Source organism: Lolium perenne, chromosome 2 (genome assembly GCF_019359855.2).
Source record: "Lolium perenne isolate Kyuss_39 chromosome 2, Kyuss_2.0, whole genome shotgun sequence".
Lineage (NCBI taxonomy): Eukaryota > Viridiplantae > Streptophyta > Magnoliopsida > Poales > Poaceae > Lolium > Lolium perenne.
The window spans coordinates 100,974,569-100,994,300 of NC_067245.2; the positions used below are offsets into that span (position 1 = coordinate 100,974,569).

At 50.5% G+C, this 19,732-nt stretch overlaps 64 non-coding genes and 1 pseudogene across 64 annotated transcripts; all 65 read left to right on the forward strand.

The window, feature by feature from the left end:
* Positions 1 to 4: 4 nt before the first annotated feature.
* On the forward strand, positions 5 to 121 carry LOC139836951 (5S ribosomal RNA). The gene has a single exon (XR_011753674.1). It is a non-coding gene; the product is annotated as a 5S ribosomal RNA (ribosomal RNA).
* Positions 122 to 309: 188 nt separating this feature from the next.
* LOC139836219 (5S ribosomal RNA) lies at positions 310 to 428 on the forward strand. The gene has a single exon (XR_011752917.1). It is a non-coding gene; the product is annotated as a 5S ribosomal RNA (ribosomal RNA).
* A 188-nt stretch (positions 429 to 616) lies between these two features.
* Positions 617 to 732, forward strand: LOC127322287 (5S ribosomal RNA). The gene has a single exon (XR_007864654.2). It is a non-coding gene; the product is annotated as a 5S ribosomal RNA (ribosomal RNA).
* Positions 733 to 921: 189 nt separating this feature from the next.
* On the forward strand, positions 922 to 1,036 carry LOC127322281 (5S ribosomal RNA). Its single transcript, XR_007864648.2, has one exon. It is a non-coding gene; the product is annotated as a 5S ribosomal RNA (ribosomal RNA).
* A 188-nt stretch (positions 1,037 to 1,224) lies between these two features.
* Positions 1,225 to 1,343, forward strand: LOC127322463 (5S ribosomal RNA). The gene has a single exon (XR_007864821.2). It is a non-coding gene; the product is annotated as a 5S ribosomal RNA (ribosomal RNA).
* Positions 1,344 to 1,531: 188 nt separating this feature from the next.
* LOC127322686 (5S ribosomal RNA) lies at positions 1,532 to 1,650 on the forward strand. The gene has a single exon (XR_007865031.2). It is a non-coding gene; the product is annotated as a 5S ribosomal RNA (ribosomal RNA).
* Positions 1,651 to 1,838: 188 nt separating this feature from the next.
* LOC127322286 (5S ribosomal RNA) lies at positions 1,839 to 1,957 on the forward strand. Its single transcript, XR_007864653.2, has one exon. It is a non-coding gene; the product is annotated as a 5S ribosomal RNA (ribosomal RNA).
* A 188-nt stretch (positions 1,958 to 2,145) lies between these two features.
* Positions 2,146 to 2,264, forward strand: LOC127322749 (5S ribosomal RNA). Its single transcript, XR_007865087.2, has one exon. It is a non-coding gene; the product is annotated as a 5S ribosomal RNA (ribosomal RNA).
* A 188-nt stretch (positions 2,265 to 2,452) lies between these two features.
* On the forward strand, positions 2,453 to 2,571 carry LOC127322673 (5S ribosomal RNA). Its single transcript, XR_007865019.2, has one exon. It is a non-coding gene; the product is annotated as a 5S ribosomal RNA (ribosomal RNA).
* Positions 2,572 to 2,758: 187 nt separating this feature from the next.
* LOC127322674 (5S ribosomal RNA) lies at positions 2,759 to 2,877 on the forward strand. Its single transcript, XR_007865020.1, has one exon. It is a non-coding gene; the product is annotated as a 5S ribosomal RNA (ribosomal RNA).
* Positions 2,878 to 3,064: 187 nt separating this feature from the next.
* On the forward strand, positions 3,065 to 3,183 carry LOC127322670 (5S ribosomal RNA). Its single transcript, XR_007865015.2, has one exon. It is a non-coding gene; the product is annotated as a 5S ribosomal RNA (ribosomal RNA).
* Positions 3,184 to 3,372: 189 nt separating this feature from the next.
* On the forward strand, positions 3,373 to 3,490 carry LOC127322556 (5S ribosomal RNA). The gene has a single exon (XR_007864907.2). It is a non-coding gene; the product is annotated as a 5S ribosomal RNA (ribosomal RNA).
* A 188-nt stretch (positions 3,491 to 3,678) lies between these two features.
* On the forward strand, positions 3,679 to 3,793 carry LOC127322634 (5S ribosomal RNA). Its single transcript, XR_007864982.2, has one exon. It is a non-coding gene; the product is annotated as a 5S ribosomal RNA (ribosomal RNA).
* Positions 3,794 to 3,981: 188 nt separating this feature from the next.
* Positions 3,982 to 4,100, forward strand: LOC127322574 (5S ribosomal RNA). The gene has a single exon (XR_007864925.2). It is a non-coding gene; the product is annotated as a 5S ribosomal RNA (ribosomal RNA).
* A 187-nt stretch (positions 4,101 to 4,287) lies between these two features.
* On the forward strand, positions 4,288 to 4,406 carry LOC127322662 (5S ribosomal RNA). The gene has a single exon (XR_007865008.2). It is a non-coding gene; the product is annotated as a 5S ribosomal RNA (ribosomal RNA).
* Positions 4,407 to 4,593: 187 nt separating this feature from the next.
* Positions 4,594 to 4,712, forward strand: LOC127322672 (5S ribosomal RNA). Its single transcript, XR_007865018.2, has one exon. It is a non-coding gene; the product is annotated as a 5S ribosomal RNA (ribosomal RNA).
* A 187-nt stretch (positions 4,713 to 4,899) lies between these two features.
* LOC127322651 (5S ribosomal RNA) lies at positions 4,900 to 5,018 on the forward strand. Its single transcript, XR_007864997.1, has one exon. It is a non-coding gene; the product is annotated as a 5S ribosomal RNA (ribosomal RNA).
* A 188-nt stretch (positions 5,019 to 5,206) lies between these two features.
* On the forward strand, positions 5,207 to 5,325 carry LOC127322303 (5S ribosomal RNA). Its single transcript, XR_007864669.2, has one exon. It is a non-coding gene; the product is annotated as a 5S ribosomal RNA (ribosomal RNA).
* A 188-nt stretch (positions 5,326 to 5,513) lies between these two features.
* LOC127322430 (5S ribosomal RNA) lies at positions 5,514 to 5,632 on the forward strand. The gene has a single exon (XR_007864789.2). It is a non-coding gene; the product is annotated as a 5S ribosomal RNA (ribosomal RNA).
* A 190-nt stretch (positions 5,633 to 5,822) lies between these two features.
* On the forward strand, positions 5,823 to 5,941 carry LOC127322516 (5S ribosomal RNA). The gene has a single exon (XR_007864870.2). It is a non-coding gene; the product is annotated as a 5S ribosomal RNA (ribosomal RNA).
* Positions 5,942 to 6,129: 188 nt separating this feature from the next.
* Positions 6,130 to 6,247, forward strand: LOC127322404 (5S ribosomal RNA). Its single transcript, XR_007864763.2, has one exon. It is a non-coding gene; the product is annotated as a 5S ribosomal RNA (ribosomal RNA).
* Positions 6,248 to 6,434: 187 nt separating this feature from the next.
* On the forward strand, positions 6,435 to 6,553 carry LOC127322402 (5S ribosomal RNA). Its single transcript, XR_007864762.2, has one exon. It is a non-coding gene; the product is annotated as a 5S ribosomal RNA (ribosomal RNA).
* Positions 6,554 to 6,741: 188 nt separating this feature from the next.
* Positions 6,742 to 6,860, forward strand: LOC127322285 (5S ribosomal RNA). The gene has a single exon (XR_007864652.2). It is a non-coding gene; the product is annotated as a 5S ribosomal RNA (ribosomal RNA).
* Positions 6,861 to 7,061: 201 nt separating this feature from the next.
* LOC127322344 (5S ribosomal RNA) lies at positions 7,062 to 7,162 on the forward strand (annotated as a pseudogene).
* A 188-nt stretch (positions 7,163 to 7,350) lies between these two features.
* Positions 7,351 to 7,465, forward strand: LOC127322638 (5S ribosomal RNA). Its single transcript, XR_007864985.2, has one exon. It is a non-coding gene; the product is annotated as a 5S ribosomal RNA (ribosomal RNA).
* A 188-nt stretch (positions 7,466 to 7,653) lies between these two features.
* On the forward strand, positions 7,654 to 7,772 carry LOC127322302 (5S ribosomal RNA). The gene has a single exon (XR_007864668.2). It is a non-coding gene; the product is annotated as a 5S ribosomal RNA (ribosomal RNA).
* Positions 7,773 to 7,959: 187 nt separating this feature from the next.
* Positions 7,960 to 8,078, forward strand: LOC127322449 (5S ribosomal RNA). Its single transcript, XR_007864807.2, has one exon. It is a non-coding gene; the product is annotated as a 5S ribosomal RNA (ribosomal RNA).
* A 187-nt stretch (positions 8,079 to 8,265) lies between these two features.
* LOC127322400 (5S ribosomal RNA) lies at positions 8,266 to 8,384 on the forward strand. Its single transcript, XR_007864760.2, has one exon. It is a non-coding gene; the product is annotated as a 5S ribosomal RNA (ribosomal RNA).
* Positions 8,385 to 8,571: 187 nt separating this feature from the next.
* Positions 8,572 to 8,690, forward strand: LOC127322284 (5S ribosomal RNA). The gene has a single exon (XR_007864651.2). It is a non-coding gene; the product is annotated as a 5S ribosomal RNA (ribosomal RNA).
* A 187-nt stretch (positions 8,691 to 8,877) lies between these two features.
* On the forward strand, positions 8,878 to 8,996 carry LOC127322342 (5S ribosomal RNA). Its single transcript, XR_007864705.2, has one exon. It is a non-coding gene; the product is annotated as a 5S ribosomal RNA (ribosomal RNA).
* A 187-nt stretch (positions 8,997 to 9,183) lies between these two features.
* Positions 9,184 to 9,302, forward strand: LOC127322501 (5S ribosomal RNA). The gene has a single exon (XR_007864856.2). It is a non-coding gene; the product is annotated as a 5S ribosomal RNA (ribosomal RNA).
* A 188-nt stretch (positions 9,303 to 9,490) lies between these two features.
* LOC127322655 (5S ribosomal RNA) lies at positions 9,491 to 9,608 on the forward strand. Its single transcript, XR_007865001.2, has one exon. It is a non-coding gene; the product is annotated as a 5S ribosomal RNA (ribosomal RNA).
* Positions 9,609 to 9,796: 188 nt separating this feature from the next.
* On the forward strand, positions 9,797 to 9,915 carry LOC127322273 (5S ribosomal RNA). Its single transcript, XR_007864640.2, has one exon. It is a non-coding gene; the product is annotated as a 5S ribosomal RNA (ribosomal RNA).
* Positions 9,916 to 10,103: 188 nt separating this feature from the next.
* Positions 10,104 to 10,222, forward strand: LOC127322335 (5S ribosomal RNA). Its single transcript, XR_007864699.2, has one exon. It is a non-coding gene; the product is annotated as a 5S ribosomal RNA (ribosomal RNA).
* A 187-nt stretch (positions 10,223 to 10,409) lies between these two features.
* On the forward strand, positions 10,410 to 10,528 carry LOC127322457 (5S ribosomal RNA). The gene has a single exon (XR_007864815.2). It is a non-coding gene; the product is annotated as a 5S ribosomal RNA (ribosomal RNA).
* A 188-nt stretch (positions 10,529 to 10,716) lies between these two features.
* Positions 10,717 to 10,835, forward strand: LOC127322186 (5S ribosomal RNA). The gene has a single exon (XR_007864568.2). It is a non-coding gene; the product is annotated as a 5S ribosomal RNA (ribosomal RNA).
* Positions 10,836 to 11,023: 188 nt separating this feature from the next.
* Positions 11,024 to 11,142, forward strand: LOC127322506 (5S ribosomal RNA). The gene has a single exon (XR_007864860.2). It is a non-coding gene; the product is annotated as a 5S ribosomal RNA (ribosomal RNA).
* A 186-nt stretch (positions 11,143 to 11,328) lies between these two features.
* On the forward strand, positions 11,329 to 11,447 carry LOC127322626 (5S ribosomal RNA). The gene has a single exon (XR_007864974.1). It is a non-coding gene; the product is annotated as a 5S ribosomal RNA (ribosomal RNA).
* Positions 11,448 to 11,635: 188 nt separating this feature from the next.
* Positions 11,636 to 11,753, forward strand: LOC127322187 (5S ribosomal RNA). The gene has a single exon (XR_007864569.2). It is a non-coding gene; the product is annotated as a 5S ribosomal RNA (ribosomal RNA).
* A 188-nt stretch (positions 11,754 to 11,941) lies between these two features.
* On the forward strand, positions 11,942 to 12,060 carry LOC127322500 (5S ribosomal RNA). The gene has a single exon (XR_007864855.2). It is a non-coding gene; the product is annotated as a 5S ribosomal RNA (ribosomal RNA).
* A 187-nt stretch (positions 12,061 to 12,247) lies between these two features.
* Positions 12,248 to 12,364, forward strand: LOC127322466 (5S ribosomal RNA). Its single transcript, XR_007864824.2, has one exon. It is a non-coding gene; the product is annotated as a 5S ribosomal RNA (ribosomal RNA).
* A 185-nt stretch (positions 12,365 to 12,549) lies between these two features.
* LOC127322433 (5S ribosomal RNA) lies at positions 12,550 to 12,668 on the forward strand. Its single transcript, XR_007864792.2, has one exon. It is a non-coding gene; the product is annotated as a 5S ribosomal RNA (ribosomal RNA).
* A 188-nt stretch (positions 12,669 to 12,856) lies between these two features.
* Positions 12,857 to 12,974, forward strand: LOC127322499 (5S ribosomal RNA). Its single transcript, XR_007864854.2, has one exon. It is a non-coding gene; the product is annotated as a 5S ribosomal RNA (ribosomal RNA).
* Positions 12,975 to 13,162: 188 nt separating this feature from the next.
* LOC127322726 (5S ribosomal RNA) lies at positions 13,163 to 13,281 on the forward strand. Its single transcript, XR_007865065.2, has one exon. It is a non-coding gene; the product is annotated as a 5S ribosomal RNA (ribosomal RNA).
* Positions 13,282 to 13,469: 188 nt separating this feature from the next.
* On the forward strand, positions 13,470 to 13,588 carry LOC127322272 (5S ribosomal RNA). The gene has a single exon (XR_007864639.2). It is a non-coding gene; the product is annotated as a 5S ribosomal RNA (ribosomal RNA).
* Positions 13,589 to 13,775: 187 nt separating this feature from the next.
* Positions 13,776 to 13,894, forward strand: LOC127322465 (5S ribosomal RNA). The gene has a single exon (XR_007864823.2). It is a non-coding gene; the product is annotated as a 5S ribosomal RNA (ribosomal RNA).
* Positions 13,895 to 14,082: 188 nt separating this feature from the next.
* Positions 14,083 to 14,201, forward strand: LOC127322534 (5S ribosomal RNA). The gene has a single exon (XR_007864887.2). It is a non-coding gene; the product is annotated as a 5S ribosomal RNA (ribosomal RNA).
* Positions 14,202 to 14,389: 188 nt separating this feature from the next.
* Positions 14,390 to 14,508, forward strand: LOC127322748 (5S ribosomal RNA). Its single transcript, XR_007865086.2, has one exon. It is a non-coding gene; the product is annotated as a 5S ribosomal RNA (ribosomal RNA).
* A 188-nt stretch (positions 14,509 to 14,696) lies between these two features.
* Positions 14,697 to 14,814, forward strand: LOC127322505 (5S ribosomal RNA). The gene has a single exon (XR_007864859.2). It is a non-coding gene; the product is annotated as a 5S ribosomal RNA (ribosomal RNA).
* A 188-nt stretch (positions 14,815 to 15,002) lies between these two features.
* Positions 15,003 to 15,121, forward strand: LOC127322497 (5S ribosomal RNA). Its single transcript, XR_007864852.2, has one exon. It is a non-coding gene; the product is annotated as a 5S ribosomal RNA (ribosomal RNA).
* A 188-nt stretch (positions 15,122 to 15,309) lies between these two features.
* LOC127322192 (5S ribosomal RNA) lies at positions 15,310 to 15,425 on the forward strand. The gene has a single exon (XR_007864573.2). It is a non-coding gene; the product is annotated as a 5S ribosomal RNA (ribosomal RNA).
* Positions 15,426 to 15,613: 188 nt separating this feature from the next.
* On the forward strand, positions 15,614 to 15,732 carry LOC127322568 (5S ribosomal RNA). Its single transcript, XR_007864919.2, has one exon. It is a non-coding gene; the product is annotated as a 5S ribosomal RNA (ribosomal RNA).
* A 188-nt stretch (positions 15,733 to 15,920) lies between these two features.
* Positions 15,921 to 16,039, forward strand: LOC127322198 (5S ribosomal RNA). Its single transcript, XR_007864579.2, has one exon. It is a non-coding gene; the product is annotated as a 5S ribosomal RNA (ribosomal RNA).
* A 187-nt stretch (positions 16,040 to 16,226) lies between these two features.
* On the forward strand, positions 16,227 to 16,342 carry LOC127322747 (5S ribosomal RNA). The gene has a single exon (XR_007865085.2). It is a non-coding gene; the product is annotated as a 5S ribosomal RNA (ribosomal RNA).
* Positions 16,343 to 16,529: 187 nt separating this feature from the next.
* LOC127322503 (5S ribosomal RNA) lies at positions 16,530 to 16,648 on the forward strand. Its single transcript, XR_007864858.2, has one exon. It is a non-coding gene; the product is annotated as a 5S ribosomal RNA (ribosomal RNA).
* Positions 16,649 to 16,836: 188 nt separating this feature from the next.
* LOC127322615 (5S ribosomal RNA) lies at positions 16,837 to 16,953 on the forward strand. Its single transcript, XR_007864963.2, has one exon. It is a non-coding gene; the product is annotated as a 5S ribosomal RNA (ribosomal RNA).
* A 188-nt stretch (positions 16,954 to 17,141) lies between these two features.
* Positions 17,142 to 17,259, forward strand: LOC127322588 (5S ribosomal RNA). Its single transcript, XR_007864938.2, has one exon. It is a non-coding gene; the product is annotated as a 5S ribosomal RNA (ribosomal RNA).
* Positions 17,260 to 17,448: 189 nt separating this feature from the next.
* On the forward strand, positions 17,449 to 17,567 carry LOC127322669 (5S ribosomal RNA). The gene has a single exon (XR_007865014.2). It is a non-coding gene; the product is annotated as a 5S ribosomal RNA (ribosomal RNA).
* Positions 17,568 to 17,753: 186 nt separating this feature from the next.
* LOC127322538 (5S ribosomal RNA) lies at positions 17,754 to 17,871 on the forward strand. The gene has a single exon (XR_007864890.2). It is a non-coding gene; the product is annotated as a 5S ribosomal RNA (ribosomal RNA).
* A 188-nt stretch (positions 17,872 to 18,059) lies between these two features.
* On the forward strand, positions 18,060 to 18,178 carry LOC127322604 (5S ribosomal RNA). Its single transcript, XR_007864953.2, has one exon. It is a non-coding gene; the product is annotated as a 5S ribosomal RNA (ribosomal RNA).
* Positions 18,179 to 18,366: 188 nt separating this feature from the next.
* On the forward strand, positions 18,367 to 18,485 carry LOC127322603 (5S ribosomal RNA). Its single transcript, XR_007864952.2, has one exon. It is a non-coding gene; the product is annotated as a 5S ribosomal RNA (ribosomal RNA).
* Positions 18,486 to 18,674: 189 nt separating this feature from the next.
* On the forward strand, positions 18,675 to 18,793 carry LOC127322334 (5S ribosomal RNA). Its single transcript, XR_007864698.2, has one exon. It is a non-coding gene; the product is annotated as a 5S ribosomal RNA (ribosomal RNA).
* Positions 18,794 to 18,981: 188 nt separating this feature from the next.
* Positions 18,982 to 19,100, forward strand: LOC127322591 (5S ribosomal RNA). The gene has a single exon (XR_007864941.2). It is a non-coding gene; the product is annotated as a 5S ribosomal RNA (ribosomal RNA).
* Positions 19,101 to 19,287: 187 nt separating this feature from the next.
* LOC127322557 (5S ribosomal RNA) lies at positions 19,288 to 19,404 on the forward strand. Its single transcript, XR_007864908.2, has one exon. It is a non-coding gene; the product is annotated as a 5S ribosomal RNA (ribosomal RNA).
* A 188-nt stretch (positions 19,405 to 19,592) lies between these two features.
* LOC127322502 (5S ribosomal RNA) lies at positions 19,593 to 19,710 on the forward strand. The gene has a single exon (XR_007864857.2). It is a non-coding gene; the product is annotated as a 5S ribosomal RNA (ribosomal RNA).
* Positions 19,711 to 19,732: the final 22 nt, after the last annotated feature.

A 19,732-nucleotide genomic window follows, 5' to 3' on the forward strand; every position in this document is an offset into this window, starting at 1 on the left:
TGTCGGATGCGATCATACCAAAGACTAAAGCACCGGATCCCATCGAACTCCGGTTAAGCGTGCTTGGGCGAGAGTAGTACTAGGATGGGTGACCTCCTGGGAAGTCCTCGTGTTGCATCCCTCCTTTTTTGCGTCACGCGGCGACATTCATGGTGAAGTTAGGACGATATTTTTTTGCGGGCACTCGTGCTCGGCTATTGGTGATGGGAAACGGTGGTGCGGATGAAAAAGAGGATGGACATGATACAAAATAGAGCAGACAAAGAGCGGGAGGAGCAAGCATAAGGGAAAATGAGTGCATAACATGTCGGATGCGATCATACCAGCACTAAAGCACCGGATCCCATCAGAACTCCGAAGTTAAGCGTGCTTGGGCTAGAGTAGTACTAGGATGGGTGACCTCCTGGGAAGTCCTCGTGTTGCATCCCTCCTTTTTTGCGTCACGCGGCGACATTCATGGTGAAGTTAGGACGATATTTTTTTGCGGGCACTCGTGCTCGGCTATTGGTGATGGGAAACGGTGGTGCGGATGAAAAAGAGGATGGACATGGTACAAAATAGAGCAGACAAAGAGCGGGAGGAGCAAGCATAAGGGAAAATGAGTGCATAACATGTCGGATGCGATCATACCAAAACTAAAGCACCGGATCCCATCGAACTCCGGTTAAGCGTGCTTGGGCGAGAGTAGTACTAGGATGGGTGACCTCCTGGGAAGTCCTCGTGTTGCATCCCTCCTTTTTTGCGCCACGCGGCGACATTCATGGTGAAGTTAGGACGATATTTTTTTGCGGGCACTCGTGCTCGGCTATTGGTGATGGGAAACGGTGGTGCGGATGAAAAAGAGGATGGACATGGTACAAAATAGAGCAAGATAAAGAGCGGGAGGAGCAAGCATAAGGGAAAATGAGTGCATAACATGTCGGATGCGATCATACCAGCACTAAAGCACCGGATCCCATCGAACTCCGGTTAAGCGTGCTTGGGCGAGAGTAGTACTAGGATGGGTGACCTCCTGGAAGTCCTCGTGTTGCATCCCTCCTTTTTTGCGTCACGCGGCGACATTCATGGTGAAGTTAGGACGATATTTTTTTGCGGGCACTCGTGCTCGGCTATTGGTGATGGGAAACGGTGGTGCGGATGAAAAAGAGGATGGACATGGTACAAAATAGAGCAGACAAAGAGCGGGAGGAGCAAGCATAAGGGAAAATGAGTGCATAACATGTCGGATGCGATCATACCAGCACTAAAGCACCGGATCCCATCAGAACTCCAAAGTTAAGCGTGCTTGGGCGAGAGTAGTACTAGGATGGGTGACCTCCTGGGAAGTCCTCGTGTTGCATCCCTCCTTTTTTGCGTCACGCGGCGACATTCATGGTGAAGTTAGGACGATATTTTTTTGCGGGCACTCGTGCTCGGCTATTGGTGATGGGAAACGGTGGTGCGGATGAAAAAGAGGATGGACATGGTACAAAATAGAGCAGACAAAGAGCGGGAGGAGCAAGCATAAGGGAAAATGAGTGCATAACATGTCGGATGCGATCATACCAGCACTAAAGCACCGGATCCCATCATAACTGCGTTCTTAAGCGTGCTTGGGCGAGAGTAGTACTAGGATGGGTGACCTCCTGGGAAGTCCTCGTGTTGCATCCCTCCTTTTTTGCGTCACGCGGCGACATTCATGGTGAAGTTAGGACGATATTTTTTTGCGGGCACTCGTGCTCGGCTATTGGTGATGGGAAACGGTGGTGCGGATGAAAAAGAGGATGGACATGGTACAAAATAGAGCGGACAAATAGCGGGAGGAGCAAGCATAAGGGAAAATGAGTGCATAACATGTCGGATGCGATCATACCAGCACTAAAGCACCGGATCCCATCAGAACTCCGAAGTTAAGCGTGCTTGGGCTAGAGTAGTACTAGGATGGGTGACCTCCTGGGAAGTCCTCGTGTTGCATCCCTCCTTTTTTGCGTCACGCGGCGATATTCATGGTGAAGTTAGGACGATATTTTTTTGCGGGCACTCGTGCTCGGCTATTGGTGATGGGAAACGGTGGTGCGGATGAAAAAGAGGATGGACATGGTACAAAATAGAGCAGACAAAGAGCGGGAGGAGCAAGCATAAGGGAAAATGAGTGCATAACATGTCGGATGCGATCATACCATCACTAAAGCACCGGATCCCATCAGAACTCCGAAGTTAAGCGTGCTTGGGCGAGAGTAGTACTAGGATGGGTGACCTCCTGGGAAGTCGTCGTGTTGCATCCCTCCTTTTTTGGGTCACGCGGCGACATTCATGGTGAAGTTAGGACGATATTTTTTTGCGGGCACTCGCGCTCGGCTATTGGTGATGGGAAACGGTGGTGCGGATGAAAAAGAGGATGGACATGGTACAAAATAGAGCAGACAAAGAGCGGGAGGAGCAAGCATAAGGGAAAATGAGTGCATAACATGTCGGATGCGATCATACCAGCACTAAAGCACCGGATCCCATCAGAACTCCGAAGTTAAGCGTGCTTGGGCTAGAGTAGTACTAGGATGGGTGACCTCCCGGGAAGTCCTCGTGTTGCATCCCTCCTTTTTTGCGTCACGCGGCGACATTCATGGTGAAGTTAGGACGATATTTTTTTGCGGGCACTCGTGCTCGGCTATTGGTGATGGGAAACGGTGGTGCGGATGAAAAGAGGATGGACATGGTACAAAATAGAGCAGATAAAGAGCGGGAGGAGCAAGCATAAGGGAAAATGAGTGCATAACATGTCGGATGCGATCATACCAGCACTAAAGCACCGGATCCCATCAGAACTCCGAAGTTAAGCGTGCTTGGGCGAGAGTAGTACTAGGATGGGTGACCTCCTGGGAAGTCCTCGTGTTGCATCCCTCCTTTTTGCGTCACGCGGCGACATTCATGGTGAAGTTAGGACGATATTTTTTTGCGGGCACTCGTGCTCGGCTATTGGTGATGGGAAACGGTGGTGCGGATGAAAAAGAGGATGGACATGGTACAAAATAGAGCAGACAAAGAGCGGGAGGAGCAAGCATAAGGGAAAATGAGTGCATAACATGTTGGATGCGATCATACCATCACTAAAGCACCGGATCCCATCAGAACTCCGAAGTTAAGCGTGCTTGGGCGAGAGTAGTACTAGGATGGGTGACCTCCTGGGAAGTCGTCGTGTTGCATCCCTCCTTTTTTGCGTCACGCGGCGACATTCATGGTGAAGTTAGGACGATATTTTTTTTGCGGGCACTCGTGCTCGGCTATTGGTGATGGGAAACGGTGGTGCGGATGAAAAAGAGGATGGACATGGTACAAAATAGAGCAGACAAAGAGCGGGAGGAGCAAGCATAAGGGAAAATGAGTGCATAACATGTCGGATGCGATCATACCAGCACTAAAGCACCGGATCCCATCAGAACTCCGAAGTTAAGCGTGCTTGGGCGAGAGTAGTACTAGGATGGGTGACCTCCTGGAAGTCCTCGTGTTGCATCCCTCCTTTTTTGCGTCACGCGGCGACATTCATGGTGAAGTTAGGACGATATTTTTTTGCGGGCACTCGTGCTCGGCTATTGGTGATGGGAAACGGTGGTGTGGATGAAAAAGAGGATGGACATGGTACAAAATAGAGCGTATAAAGAGCGGGAGGAGCAAGCATAAGGGAAAATGAGTGCATAACATGTCGGATGCGATCATACCGGCACTAAAGCACCGGATCCCATCGAACTCCGGTTAAGCGTGCTTGGGCGAGAGTAGTACAAGGATGGGTGACCTCCGGGAAGTCCTCGTGTTGCATCCCTCCTTTTTTGCGTCACGCGGCGACATTCATGGTGAAGTTAGGACGATATTTTTTTGCGGGCACTCGTGCTCGGCTATTGGTGATGGGAAACGGTGGTGCGGATGAAAAAGAGGATGGACATGGTACAAAATAGAGCAGACAAAGAGCGGGAGGAGCAAGCATAAGGGAAAATGAGTGCATAACATGTCGGATGCGATCATACCATCACTAAAGCACCGGATCCCATCAGAACTCCGAAGTTAAGCGTGCTTGGGCGAGAGTAGTACTAGGATGGGTGACCTCCTGGGAAGTCCTCGTGTTGCATCCCTCCTTTTTGCGTCACGCGGCGACATTCATGGTGAAGTTAGGACGATATTTTTTTGCGGGCACTCGTGCTCGGCTATTGGTGATGGGAAACGGTGGTGCGGATGAAAAAGAGGATGGACATGGTACAAAATAGAGCAGACAAAGAGCGGGAGGAGCAAGCATAAGGGAAAATGAGTGCATAACATGTCGGATGCGATCATACCGGCACTAAAGCACCGGATCCCATCAGAACTCCGAAGTTAAGCGTGCTTGGGCGAGAGTAGTACTAGGATGGGTGACCTCCTGGGAAGTCCTCGTGTTGCATCCCTCCTTTTTGCGTCACGCGGCGACATTCATGGTGAAGTTAGGACGATATTTTTTTGCGGGCACTCGTGCTCGGCTATTGGTGATGGGAAACGGTGGTGCGGATGAAAAAGAGGATGGACATGGTACAAAATAGAGCAGACAAAGAGCGGGAGGAGCAAGCATAAGGGAAAATGAGTGCATAACATGTCGGATGCGATCATACCAGCACTAAAGCACCGGATCCCATCAAAACTCCGAAGTTAAGCGTGCTTGGGCGAGAGTAGTACTAGGATGGGTGACCTCCTGGGAAGTCCTCGTGTTGCATCCCTCCTTTTTTGCGTCACGCGGCGACATTCATGGTGAAGTTAGGACGATATTTTTTGCGGGCACTCGTGCTCGGCTATTGGTGATGGGAAACGGTGGTGCGGATGAAAAAGAGGATGGACATGGTACAAAATAGAGCAGACAAAGAGCGGGAGGAGCAAGCATAAGGGAAAATGAGTGCATAACATGTCGGATGCGATCATACCAGCACTAAAGCACCGGATCCCATCAGAACTCCGAAGTTAAGCGTGCTTGGGCGAGAGTAGTACTAGGATGGGTGACCTCCTGGGAAGTCCTCGTGTTGCATCCCTCCTAATTTGCGTCACGCGGCGACATTCATGGTGAAGTTAGGACGATATTTTTTTGCGGGCACTCGTGCTCGGCTATTGGTGATGGGAAACGGTGGTGCGGATGAAAAAGAGGATGGACATGGTACAAAATAGAGCAGACAAAGAGCGGGAGGAGCAAGCATAAGGGAAAATGAGTGCATAACATGTCGGATGCGATCATACCATCACTAAAGCACCGGATCCCATCAGAACTCCGAAGTTAAGCGTGCTTGGGCGAGAGTAGTACTAGGATGGGTGACCTCCTGGGAAGTCGTCGTGTTGCATCCCTCCTTTTTTGCGTCACGCGGCGACATTCATGGTGAAGTTAGGACGATATTTTTTTGCGGGCACTCGCGCTCGGCTATTGGTGATGGGAAACGGTGGTGCGGATGAAAAAGAGGATGGACATGGTACAAAATAGAGCAGACAAAGAGCGGGAGGAGCAAGCATAAGGGAAAATGAGTGCATAACATGTCGGATGCGATCATACCAGCACTAAAGCACCGGATCCCATCAGAACTCCGAAGTTAAGCGTGCTTGGGCGAGAGTAGTACTAGGATGGGTGACCTCCTGGGAAGTCCTCGTGTTGCATCCCTCCTTTTTTTGCGTCACGCGGCGACATTCATGGTGAAGTTAGGACGATATTTTTTTTGCGGGCACTCGTGCTCGGCTATTGGTGATGGGAAACGGTGGTGCGGATGAAAAAGAGGATGGACATGGTACAAAATAGAGCAGACAAAGAGCGGGAGGAGCAAGCATAAGGGAAAATGAGTGCATAACATGTCGGATGCGATCATACCAGCACTAAAGCACCGGATCCCATCAAAACTCCGAAGTTAAGCGTGCTTGGGCGAGAGTAGTACTAGGATGGGTGACCTCCTGGGAAGTCCTCGTGTTGCATCCCTCCTTTTTTGCGTCACGCGGCGACATTCATGGTGAAGTTAGGACGATATTTTTTTGCGGGCACTCGTGCTCGGCTATTGGTGATGGGAAACGGTGGTGCGGATGAAAAAGAGGATGGACATGGTACAAAATAGAGCAGACAAAGAGCGGGAGGAGCAAGCATAAGGGAAAATGAGTGCATAACATGTCGGATGCGATCATACCTGCACTAAAGCACCGGATCCCATCAGAACTCCGAAGTTAAGCGTGCTTGGGCGAGAGTAGTACTAGGATGGGTGACCTCCTGGAAGTCCTCGTGTTGCTGCCCTCCTTTTTGCGTCACGCGGCGACATTCATGGTGAAGTTAGGACGATATTTTTTTGCGGGCACTCGTGCTCGGCTATTGGTGATGGGAAACGGTGGTGCGGATGAAAAAGAGGATGGACATGGTACAAAATAGAGCAGACAAAGAGCGGGAGGAGCAAGCATAAGGGAAAATGAGTGCATAACATGTCGGATGCGATCATACCTGCACTAAAGCACCGGATCCCATCATAACTCCGAAGTTAAGCGTGCTTGGGCGAGAGTAGTACTAGGATGGGTGACCTCCTGGGAAGTCCTCGTGTTGCATCCCTCCTTTTTTGCGTCACGCGGCGACATTCATGGTGAAGTTAGGACGATATTTTTTTGCGGGCACTCGTGCTCGGCTATTGGTGATGGGAAACGGTGGTGCGGATGAAAAAGAGGATGGACATGGTACAAAATAGAGCAGACAAAGAGCGGGAGGAGCAAGCATAAGGGAAAATGAGTGCATAACATGTCGGATGCGATCATACCAGCACTAAAGCACCGGATCCCATCAGAACTCCGAAGTTAAGCGTGCTTGGGCGAGAGTAGTACTAGGATGGGTGACCTCCTGGGAAGTCCTCGTGTTGCATCCCTCCTTTTTTGCGTCACGCGGCGACATTCATGGTGAAGTTAGGACGATATTTTTTTGCGGGCACTCGTGCTCGGCTATTGGTGATGGCTATTGGTGATGGGAAACGGTGGTGCGGATGAAAAAGAGGATGGACATGGTACAAAATAGAGCAGACAAAGAGCGGGAGGAGCAAGCATAAGGGAAAATGAGTGCATAACATGTCGGATGCGATCATACCAGCACTAAAGCACCGAATTTAAGCGTGCTTGGGCGAGAGTAGTACTAGGATGGGTGACCTCCTGGGAAGTCCTCGTGTTGCATCCCTCCTTTTTTGCGTCACGCGGCGACATTCATGGTGAAGTTAGGACGATATTTTTTTGCGGGCACTCGTGCTCGGCTATTGGTGATGGGAAACGGTGGTGCGGATGAAAAAGAGGATGGACATGGTACAAAATAGAGCAGACAAAGAGCGGGAGGAGCAAGCATAAGGGAAAATGAGTGCATAACATGTCGGATGCGATCATACCAGCACTAAAGCACCGGATCCCATCAGAACTCCGAAGTTAAGCGTGCTTGGGCGAGAGTAGTACTAGGATGGGTGACCTGGAAGTCCTCGTGTTGCATCCCTCCTTTTTTGCGTCACGCGGCGACATTCATGGTGAAGTTAGGACGATATTTTTTTGCGGGCACTCGTGCTCGGCTATTGGTGATGGGAAACGGTGGTGCGGATGAAAAAGAGGATGGACATGGTACAAAATAGAGCAGACAAAGAGCGGGAGGAGCAAGCATAAGGGAAAATGAGTGCATAACATGTCGGATGCGATCATACCAGCACTAAAGCACCGGATCCCATCAGAACTCCGAAGTTAAGCGTGCTTGGGCGAGAGTAGTACTAGGATGGGTGACCTCCTGGGAAGTCCTCGTGTTGCATCCCTCCTTTTTGCGTCACGCGGCGACATTCATGGTGAAGTTAGGACGATATTTTTTTGCGGGCACTCGTGCTCGGCTATTGGTGATGGGAAACGGTGGTGCGGATGAAAAAGAGGATGGACATGGTACAAAATAGAGCAGACAAAGAGCGGGAGGAGCAAGCATAAGGGAAAATGAGTGCATAACATGTCGGATGCGATCATACCAGCACTAAAGCACCGGATCCCATCATAACTCCGAAGTTAAGCGTGCTTGGGCGAGAGTAGTACTAGGATGGGTGACCTCCTGGGAAGTCCTCGTGTTGCATCCCTCCTTTTTGCGTCACGCGGCGACATTCATGGTGAAGTTAGGACGATATTTTTTTGCGGGCACTCGTGCTCGGCTATTGGTGATGGGAAACGGTGGTGCGGATGAAAAAGAGGATGGACATGGTACAAAATAGAGCAGACAAAGAGCGGGAGGAGCAAGCATAAGGGAAAATGAGTGCATAACATGTCGGATGCGATCATACCAGCACTAAAGCACCGGATCCCATCATAACTCCGAAGTTAAGCGTGCTTGGGCGAGAGTAGTACTAGGATGGGTGACCTCCTGGGAAGTCCTCGTGTTGCATCCCTCCTTTTTGCGTCACGCGGCGACATTCATGGTGAAGTTAGGACGATATTTTTTTGCGGGCACTCGTGCTCGGCTATTGGTGATGGGAAACGGTGGTGCGGATGAAAAAGAGGATGGACATGGTACAAAATAGAGCAGACAAAGAGCGGGAGGAGCAAGCATAAGGGAAAATGAGTGCATAACATGTCGGATGCGATCATACCAGCACTAAAGCACCGGATCCCATCATAACTCCGAAGTTAAGCGTGCTTGGGCGAGAGTAGTACTAGGATGGGTGACCTCCTGGGAAGTCCTCGTGTTGCATCCCTCCTTTTTGCGTCACGCGGCGACATTCATGGTGAAGTTAGGACGATATTTTTTTGCGGGCACTCGTGCTCGGCTATTGGTGATGGGAAACGGTGGTGCGGATGAAAAAGAGGATGGACATGGTACAAAATAGAGCAGACAAAGAGCGGGAGGAGCAAGCATAAGGGAAAATGAGTGCATAACATGTCGGATGCGATCATACCAGCACTAAAGCACCGGATCCCATCAGAACTCCGAAGTTAAGCGTGCTTGGGCGAGAGTAGTACTAGGATGGGTGACCTCCTGGGAAGTCCTCGTGTTGCATCCCTCCTTTTTGCGTCACGCGGCGACATTCATGGTGAAGTTAGGACGATATTTTTTTGCGGGCACTCGTGCTCGGCTATTGGTGATGGGAAACGGTGGTGCGGATGAAAAAGAGGATGGACATGGTACAAAATAGAGCAGACAAAGAGCGGGAGGAGCAAGCATAAGGGAAAATGAGTGCATAACATGTCGGATGCGATCATACCAGCACTAAAGCACCGGATCCCATCATAACTCCGTTGTTAAGCGTGCTTGGGCGAGAGTAGTACTAGGATGGGTGACCTCCTGGGAAGTCCTCGTGTTGCATCCCTCCTTTTTTGCGTCACGCGGCGACATTCATGGTGAAGTTAGGACGATATTTTTTTGCGGGCACTCGTGCTCGGCTATTGGTGATGGGAAACGGTGGTGCGGATGAAAAAGAGGATGGACATGGTACAAAATAGAGCAGACAAAGAGCGGGAGGAGCAAGCATAAGGGAAAATGAGTGCATAACATGTCGGATGCGATCATACCAGCACTAAAGCACCGGATCCCATCAGAACTCCGAAGTTAAGCGTGCTTGGGCGAGAGTAGTACTAGGATGGGTGACCTCCTGGAAGTCCTCGTGTTGCATCCCTCCTTTTTTGCGTCACGCGGCGACATTCATGGTGAAGTTAGGACGATATTTTTTTGCGGGCACTCGTGCTCGGCTATTGGTGATGGGAAACGGTGGTGCGGATGAAAAAGAGGATGGACATGGTACAAAATAGAGCAGACAAAGAGCGGGAGGAGCAAGCATAAGGGAAAATGAGTGCATAACATGTCGGATGCGATCATACCAGCACTAAAGCACCGGATCCCATCATAACTCCGAAGTTAAGCGTGCTTGGGCGAGAGTAGTACTAGGATGGGTGACCTCCTGGGAAGTCCTCGTGTTGCATCCCTCCTTTTTGCGTCACGCGGCGACATTCATGGTGAAGTTAGGACGATATTTTTTTGCGGGCACTCGTGCTCGGCTATTGGTGATGGGAAACGGTGGTGCGGATGAAAAAGAGGATGGACATGGTACAAAATAGAAGCGGACAAAGAGCGGGAGGAGCAAGCATAAGGGAAAATGAGTGCATAACATGTCGGATGCGATCATACCGGCACTAAAGCACCGGATCCCATCATAACTCCGAAGTTAAGCGTGCTTGGGCGAGAGTAGTACTAGGATGGGTGACCTCCTGGGAAGTCCTCGTGTTGCATCCCTCCTTTTTTGCGTCACGCGGCGACATTCATGGTGAAGTTAGGACGATATTTTTTGCGGGCACTCGTGCTCGGCTATTGGTGATGGGAAACGGTGGTGCGGATGAAAAAGAGGATGGACATGGTACAAAATAGAGCAGACAAAGAGCGGGAGGAGCAAGCATAAGGGAAAATGAGTGCATAACATGTCGGATGCGATCATACCAGCACTAAAGCACCGGATCCCATCATAACTCCGAAGTTAAGCGTGCTTGGGCGAGAGTAGTACTAGGATGGGTGACCTCCTGGGAAGTCCTCGTGTTGCATCCCTCCTTTTTTGCGTCACGCGGCGACATTCATGGTGAAGTTAGGACGATATTTTTTTGCGGGCACTCGTGCTCGGCTATTGGTGATGGGAAACGGTGGTGCGGATGAAAAAGAGGATGGACATGGTACAAAATAGAGCAGACAAAGAGCGGGAGGAGCAAGCATAAGGGAAAATGAGTGCATAACATGTCGGATGCGATCATACCAGCACTAAAGCACCGGATCCCATCAGAACTCCGAAGTTAAGCGTGCTTGGGCGAGAGTAGTACTAGGATGGGTGACCTCCTGGGAAGTCCTCGTGTTGCATCCCTCCTTTTTTGCGTCACGCGGCGACATTCATGGTGAAGTTAGGACGATATTTTTTTGCGGGCACTCGTGCTCGGCTATTGGTGATGGGAAACGGTGGTGCGGATGAAAAAGAGGATGGACATGGTACAAAATAGAGCAGACAAAGAGCGGGAGGAGCAAGCATAAGGGAAAATGAGTGCATAACATGTCGGATGCGATCATACCAGCACTAAAGCACCGGATCCCATAAGAACTCCGAAGTTAAGCGTGCTTGGGCGAGAGTAGTACTAGGATGGGTGACCTCCTGGGAAGTCCTCGTGTTGCATCCCTCCTTTTTGCGTCACGCGGCGACATTCATGGTGAAGTTAGGACGATATTTTTTTGCGGGCACTCGTGCTCGGCTATTGGTGATGGGAAACGGTGGTGCGGATAAAAAGAGGATGGACATGGTACAAAATAGAGCAGACAAAGAGCGGGAGGAGCAAGCATAAGGGAAAATGAGTGCATAACATGTCGGATGCGATCATACCAGCACTAAAGCACCGGATCCCATCAGAACTCCGAAGTTAAGCGTGCTTGGGCGAGAGTAGTACTAGGATGGGTGACCTCCTGGGAAGTCCTCGTGTTGCATCCCTCCTTTTTTGCGTCACGCGGCGACATTCATGGTGAAGTTAGGACGATATTTTTTTGCGGGCACTCGTGCTCGGCTATTGGTGATGGGAAACGGTGGTGCGGATGAAAAAGAGGATGGACATGGTACAAAATAGAGCAGACAAAGAGCGGGAGGAGCAAGCATAAGGGAAAATGAGTGCATAACATGTCGGATGCGATCATACCAGCACTAAAGCACCGGATCCCATCGAACTCCGAAGTTAAGCGTGCTTGGGCGAGAGTAGTACTAGGATGGGTGACCTCCTGGGAAGTCCTCGTGTTGCATCCCTCCTTTTTTGCGTCACGCGGCGACATTCATGGTGAAGTTAGGACGATATTTTTTTGCGGGCACTCGTGCTCGGCTATTGGTGATGGGAAACGGTGGTGCGGATGAAAAAGAGGATGGACATGGTACAAAATAGAGCAGACAAAGAGCGGGAGGAGCAAGCATAAGGGAAAATGAGTGCATAACATGTCGGATGCGATCATACCAGCACTAAAGCACCGGATCCCATCAGAACTCCGAAGTTAAGCGTGCTTGGGCGAGAGTAGTACTAGGATGGGTGACCTCCTGGGAAGTCCTCGTGTTGCATCCCTCCTTTTTGCGTCACGCGGCGACATTCATGGTGAAGTTAGGACGATATTTTTTTGCGGGCACTCGTGCTCGGCTATTGGTGATGGGAAACGGTGGTGCGGATGAAAAAGAGGATGGACATGGTACAAAATAGAGCAGACAAAGAGCGGGAGGAGCAAGCATAAGGGAAAATGAGTGCATAACATGTCGGATGCGATCATACCAGCACTAAAGCACCGGATCCCAGAGAACTCCGAAGTTGAGCGTGCTTGGGCGAGAGTAGTACTAGGATGGGTGACCTCTGGGAAGTCCTCGTGTTGCATCCCTCCTTTTGCGTCACGCGGCGACATTCATGGTGAAGTTAGGACGATATTTTTTGCGGGCACTCGTGCTCGGCTATTGGTGATGGGAAACGGTGGTGCGGATGAAAAAGAGGATGGACATGGTACAAAATAGAGCAGACAAAGAGCGGGAGGAGCAAGCATAAGGGAAAATGAGTGCATAACATGTCGGATGCGATCATACCAGCACTAAAGCACCGGATCCCATCAGAACTCCGAAGTTAAGCGTGCTTGGGCGAGAGTAGTACTAGGATGGGTGACCTCCTGGGAAGTCCTCGTGTTGCATCCCTCCTTTTTTGCGTCACGCGGCGACATTCATGGTGAAGTTAGGACGATATTTTTTTGCGGGCACTCGTGCTCGGCTATTGGTGATGGGAAACGGTGGTGCGGATGAAAAAGAGGATGGACATGGTACAAAATAGAGCAGACAAAGAGCGGGAGGAGCAAGCATAAGGGAAAATGAGTGCATAACATGTCGGATGCGATCATACCAGCACTAAAGCACCGGATCCCAGAGAACTCCGAAGTTAAGCGTGCTTGGGCGAGAGTAGTACTAGGATGGGTGACCTCCTGGGAAGTCCTCGTGTTGCATCCCTCCTTTTTTGCGTCACGCGGCGACATTCATGGTGAAGTTAGGACGATATTTTTTTGCGGGCACTCGTGCTCGGCTATTGGTGATGGGAAACGGTGGTGCGGATGAAAAAGAGGATGGACATGGTACAAAATAGAGCAGACAAAGAGCGGGAGGAGCAAGCATAAGGGAAAATGAGTGCATAACATGTCGGATGCGATCATACCAGCACTAAAGCACCGGATCCCATCAGAACTCCGAAGTTAAGCGTGCTTGGGCGAGAGTAGTACTAGGATGGGTGACCTCCTGGGAAGTCCTCGTGTTGCATCCCTCCTTTTTTGCGTCACGCGGCGACATTCATGGTGAAGTTAGGACGATATTTTTTTGCGGGCACTCGTGCTCGGCTATTGGTGATGGGAAACGGTGGTGCGGATGAAAAAGAGGATGGACATGGTACAAAATAGAGCAGACAAAGAGCGGGAGGAGCAAGCATAAGGGAAAATGAGTGCATAACATGTCGGATGCGATCATACCAGCACTAAAGCACCGGATCCCATCAGAACTCCGAAGTTAAGCGTGCTTGGGCGAGAGTAGTACTAGGATGGGTGACCTCCTGGGAAGTCCTCGTGTTGCATCCCTCCTTTTTGCGTCACGCGGCGACATTCATGGTGAAGTTAGGACGATATTTTTTTGCGGGCACTCGTGCTCGGCTATTGGTGATGGGAAACGGTGGTGCGGATGAAAAAGAGGATGGACATGGTACAAAATAGAGCAGACAAAGAGCGGGAGGAGCAAGCATAAGGGAAAATGAGTGCATAACATGTCGGATGCGATCATACCAGCACTAAAGCACCGGATCCCATCAGAACTCCGAAGTTAAGCGTGCTTGGGCGAGAGTAGTACTAGGATGGGTGACCTCCTGGGAAGTCCTCGTGTTGCATCCCTCCTTTTTTGCGTCACGCGGCGACATTCATGGTGAAGTTAGGACGATATTTTTTTGCGGGCACTCGTGCTCGGCTATTGGTGATGGGAAACGGTGGTGCGGATGAAAAAGAGGATGGACATGGTACAAAATAGAGCAGACAAAGAGCGGGAGGAGCAAGCATAAGGGAAAATGAGTGCATAACATGTCGGATGCGATCATACCAGCACTAAAGCACCGGATCCCATCAGAACTCCGAAGTTAAGCGTGCTTGGGCGAGAGTAGTACTAGGATGGGTGACCTCCTGGGAAGTCCTCGTGTTGCATCCCTCCTTTTTTGCGTCACGCGGCGACATTCATGGTGAAGTTAGGACGATATTTTTTTGCGGGCACTCGTGCTCGGCTATTGGTGATGGGAAACGGTGGTGCGGATGAAAAAGAGGATGGACATGGTACAAAATAGAGCAGACAAAGAGCGGGAGGAGCAAGCATAAGGGAAAATGAGTGCATAACATGTCGGATGCGATCATACCAGCACTAAAGCACCGGATCCCATCAGAACTCCGAAGTTAAGCGTGCTTGGGCGAGAGTAGTACTAGGATGGGTGACCTCCTGGGAAGTCCTCGTGTTGCATCCCTCCTTTTGTGCGTCACGCGGCGACATTCATGGTGAAGTTAGGACGATATTTTTTTGCGGGCACTCGTGCTCGGCTATTGGTGATGGGAAACGGTGGTGCGGATGAAAAAGAGGATGGACATGGTACAAAATAGAGCAGACAAAGAGCGGGAGGAGCAAGCATAAGGGAAAATGAGTGCATAACATGTCGGATGCGATCATACCAGCACTAAAGCACCGGATCCCAGAGAACTCCGAAGTTAAGCGTGCTTGGGCGAGAGTAGTACTAGGATGGGTGACCTCCTGGGAAGTCCTCGTGTTGCATCCCTCCTTTTTTGCGTCACGCGGCGACATTCATGGTGAAGTTAGGACGATATTTTTTTGCGGGCACTCGTGCTCGGCTATTGGTGATGGGAAACGGTGGTGCGGATGAAAAAGAGGATGGACATGGTACAAAATAGAGCAGACAAAGAGCGGGAGGAGCAAGCATAAGGGAAAATGAGTGCATAACATGTCGGATGCGATCATACCAGCACTAAAGCACCGGATCCCATCTGAACTCCGAAGTTAAGCGTGCTTGGGCGAGAGTAGTACTAGGATGGGTGACCTCCTGGGAAGTCCTCGTGTTGCATCCCTCCTTTTTTGCGTCACGCGGCGACATTCATGGTGAAGTTAGGACGATATTTTTTTGCGGGCACTCGTGCTCGGCTATTGGTGATGGGAAACGGTGGTGCGGATGAAAAAGAGGATGGACATGGTACAAAATAGAGCAGACAAAGAGCGGGAGGAGCAAGCATAAGGGAAAATGAGTGCATAACATGTCGGATGCGATCATACCAGCACTAAAGCACCGGATCCCATCGAACTCCGAAGTTAAGCGTGCTTGGGCGAGTAGTACTAGGATGGGTGACCTCCTGGGAAGTCCTCGTGTTGCATCCCTCCTTTTTTGCGTCACGCGGCGACATTCATGGTGAAGTTAGGACGATATTTTTTTGCGGGCACTCGTGCTCGGCTATTGGTGATGGGAAACGGTGGTGCGGATGAAAAAGAGGATGGACATGGTACAAAATAGAGCAGACAAAGAGCGGGAGGAGCAAGCATAAGGGAAAATGAGTGCATAACATGTCGGATGCGATCATACCAGCACTAAAGCACCGGATCCCATCAGAACTCCGAAGTTAAGCGTGCTTGGGCGAGAGTAGTACTAGGATGGGTGACCTCCTGGGAAGTCCTCGTGTTGCATCCCTCCTTTTTTGCGTCACGCGGCGACATTCATGGTGAAGTTAGGACGATATTTTTTTGCGGGCACTCGTGCTCGGCTATTGGTGATGGGAAACGGTGGTGCGGATGAAAAAGAGGATGGACATGGTACAAAATAGAGCAGACAAAGAGCGGGAGGAGCAAGCATAAGGGAAAATGAGTGCATAACATGTCGGATGCGATCATACCAGCACTAAAGCACCGGATCCCATCAGAACTCCGAAGTTAAGCGTGCTTGGGCGAGAGTAGTACTAGGATGGGTGACCTCCTGGGAAGTCCTCGTGTTGCATCCCTCCTTTTTTGCGTCACGCGGCGACATTCATGGTGAAGTTAGGACGATATTTTTTGCGGGCACTCGTGCTCGGCTATTGGTGATGGGAAACGGTGGTGCGGATGAAAAAGAGGATGGACATGGTACAAAATAGAGCAGACAAAGAGCGGGAGGAGCAAGCATAAGGGAAAATGAGTGCATAACATGTCGGATGCGATCATACCAGCACTAAAGCACCGGATCCCATCGAACTCCGGTTAAGCGTGCTTGGGCGAGAGTAGTACTAGGATGGGTGACCTCCTGGGAAGTCCTCGTGTTGCATCCCTCCTTTTTTGCGTCACGCGGCGACATTCATGGTGAAGTTAGGACGATATTTTTTGCGGGCACTCGTGCTCGGCTATTGGTGATGGGAAACGGTGGTGCGGATGAAAAAGAGGATGGACATGGTACAAAATAGAGCAGACAAAGAGCGGGAGGAGCAAGCATAAGGGAAAATGAGTGCATAACATGTCGGATGCGATCATACCAGCACTAAAGCACCGGATCCCATCAGAACTCCGAAGTTAAGCGTGCTTGGGCGAGAGTAGTACTAGGATGGGTGACCTCCTGGGAAGTCCTCGTGTTGCATCCCTCCTTTTTTGCGTCACGCGGCGACATTCATGGTGAAGTTAGGACGATATTTTTTTGCGGGCACTCGTGCTCGGCTATTGGTGATGGGAAACGGTGGTGCGGATGAAAAAGAGGATGGACATGGTACAAAATAGAGCAGACAAAGAGCGGGAGGAGCAAGCATAAGGGAAAATGAGTGCATAACATGTCGGATGCGATCATACCAGCACTAAAGCACCGGATCCCATCGTAACTCCGGTTAAGCGTGCTTGGGCGAGAGTAGTACTAGGATGGGTGACCTCCTGGGAAGTCCTCGTGTTGCATCCCTCCTTTTTTGCGTCACGCGGCGACATTCATGGTGAAGTTAGGACGATATTTTTTTGCGGGCACTCGTGCTCGGCTATTGGTGATGGGAAACGGTGGTGCGGATGAAAAAGAGGATGGACATGGTACAAAATAGAGCAGACAAAGAGCGGGAGGAGCAAGCATAAGGGAAAATGAGTGCATAACATGTCGGATGCGATCATACCAGCACTAAAGCACCGGATCCCACAGAACTCCGAAGTTAAGCGTGCTTGGGCGAGAGTAGTACTAGGATGGGTGACCTCCTGGGAAGTCCTCGTGTTGCATCCCTCCTTTTTTGCGTCACGCGGCGACATTCATGGTGAAGTTAGGACGATATTTTTTTGCGGGCACTCGTGCTCGGCTATTGGTGATGGGAAACGGTGGTGCGGATGAAAAAGAGGATGGACATGGTACAAAAAAAAAGCAGACAAAGAGCGGGAGGAGCAAGCATAAGGGAAAATGAGTGCATAACATGTCGGATGCGATCATACCAGCACTAAAGCACCGGATCCCATCAGAACTCCGAAGTTAAGCGTGCTTGGGCGAGAGTAGTACTAGGATGGGTGACCTCCTGGGAAGTCCTCGTGTTGCATCCCTCCTTTTTGCGTCACGCGGCGACATTCATGGTGAAGTTAGGACGATATTTTTTGCGGGCACTCGTGCTCGGCTATTGGTGATGGGAAACGGTGGTGCGGATGAAAAAGAGGATGGACATGGTACAAAATAGAGCAGACAAAGAGCGGGAGGAGCAAGCATAAGGGAAAATGAGTGCATAACATGTCGGATGCGATCATACCAGCACTAAAGCACCGGATCCCACAGAACTCCGAAGTTAAGCGTGCTTGGGCGAGAGTAGTACTAGGATGGGTGACCTCCTGGGAAGTCCTCGTGTTGCATCCCTCCTTTTTTGCGTCACGCGGCGACATTCATGGTGAAGTTAGGACGATATTTTTTTGCGGGCACTCGTGCTCGGCTATTGGTGATGGGAAACGGTGGTGCGGATGAAAAAGAGGATGGACATGGTACAAAATAGAGCAGACAAAGAGCGGGAGGAGCAAGCATAAGGGAAAATGAGTGCATAACATGTCGGATGCGATCATACCAGCACTAAAGCACCGGATCCCATCATAACTCCGAAGTTAAGCGTGCTTGGGCGAGAGTAGTACTAGGATGGGTGACCTCCTGGGAAGTCCTCGTGTTGCATCCCTCCTTTTTTGCGTCACGCGGCGACATTCATGGTGAAGTTAGGACGATATTTTTTTGCGGGCACTCGTGCTCGGCTATTGGTGATGGGAAACGGTGGTGCGGATGAAAAAGAGGATGGACATGGTACAAAATAGAGCAGACAAAGAGCGGGAGGAGCAAGCATAAGGGAAAATGAGTGCATAACATGTCGGATGCGATCATACCAGCACTAAAGCACCGGATCCCATCATAACTCCGAAGTTAAGCGTGCTTGGGCGAGAGTAGTACTAGGATGGGTGACCTCCTGGGAAGTCCTCGTGTTGCATCCCTCCTTTTTTGCGTCACGCGGCGACATTCATGGTGAAGTTAGGACGATATTTTTTTGCGGGCACTCGTGCTCGGCTATTGGTGATGGGAAACGGTGGTGCGGATGAAAAAGAGGATGGACATGGTACAAAAAAAAAGCAGACAAAGAGCGGGAGGAGCAAGCATAAGGGAAAATGAGTGCATAACATGTCGGCTGCGATCATACCAGCACTAAAGCACCGGATCCCATCAGAACACCGAAGTTAAGCGTGCTTGGGCGAGAGTAGTACTAGGATGGGTGACCTCCAGGGAAGTCCTCGTGTTGCATCCCTCCTTTTTTGCGTCACGCGGCGACATTCATGGTGAAGTTAGGACGATATTTTTTTGCGGGCACTCGTGCTCGGCTATTGGTGATGGGAAACGGTGGTGCGGATGAAAAAGAGGATGGACATGGTACAAAATAGAGCAGACAAAGAGCGGGAGGAGCAAGCATAAGGGAAAATGAGTGCATAACATGTCGGATGCGATCATACCAGCACTAAAGCACCGGATCCCATCAGAACTCCGAAGGTAAGCGTGCTTGGGCGAGAGTAGTACTAGGATGGGTGACCTCCTGTCAAGTCGTCGTGTTGCATCCCTATTTTTGGCGTCACGCGGCGACATTCATGGTGAAGTTAGGACGATATTTTTTTGCGGGCACTCGTGCTCGGCTATTGGTGATGGGAAACGGTGGTGCGGATGAAAAAGAGGATGGACATGGTACAAAATAGAGCAGACAAAGAGCGGGAGGAGCAAGCATAAGGGAAAATGAGTGCATAACATGTCGGATGCGATCATACCAGCACTAAAGCACCGGATCCCATCGAACTCCGATGTTAAGCGTGCTTGGGCGAGAGTAGTACTAGGATGGGTGACCTCCGGGAAGTCCTCGTGTTGCATCCCTCCTTTTTTGCGTCACGCGGCGACATTCATGGTGAAGTTAGGACGATATTTTTTTGCGGGCACTCGTGCTCGGCTATTGGTGATGGGAAACGGTGGTGCGGATGAAAAAGAGGATGGACATGGTACAAAATAGAGCAGACAAAGAGCGGGAGGAGCAAGCATAAGGGAAAATGAGTGCATAACATGTCGGATGCGATCATACCAGCACTAAAGCACCGGATCCCATCGAACTCCGAAGTTAAGCCTGCTTGGGCGAGAGTAGTACGAGGATGGGTGACCTCCCGGGAAGTCCTCGTGTTGCATCCCTCCATTTTTGCGTCACGCGGCG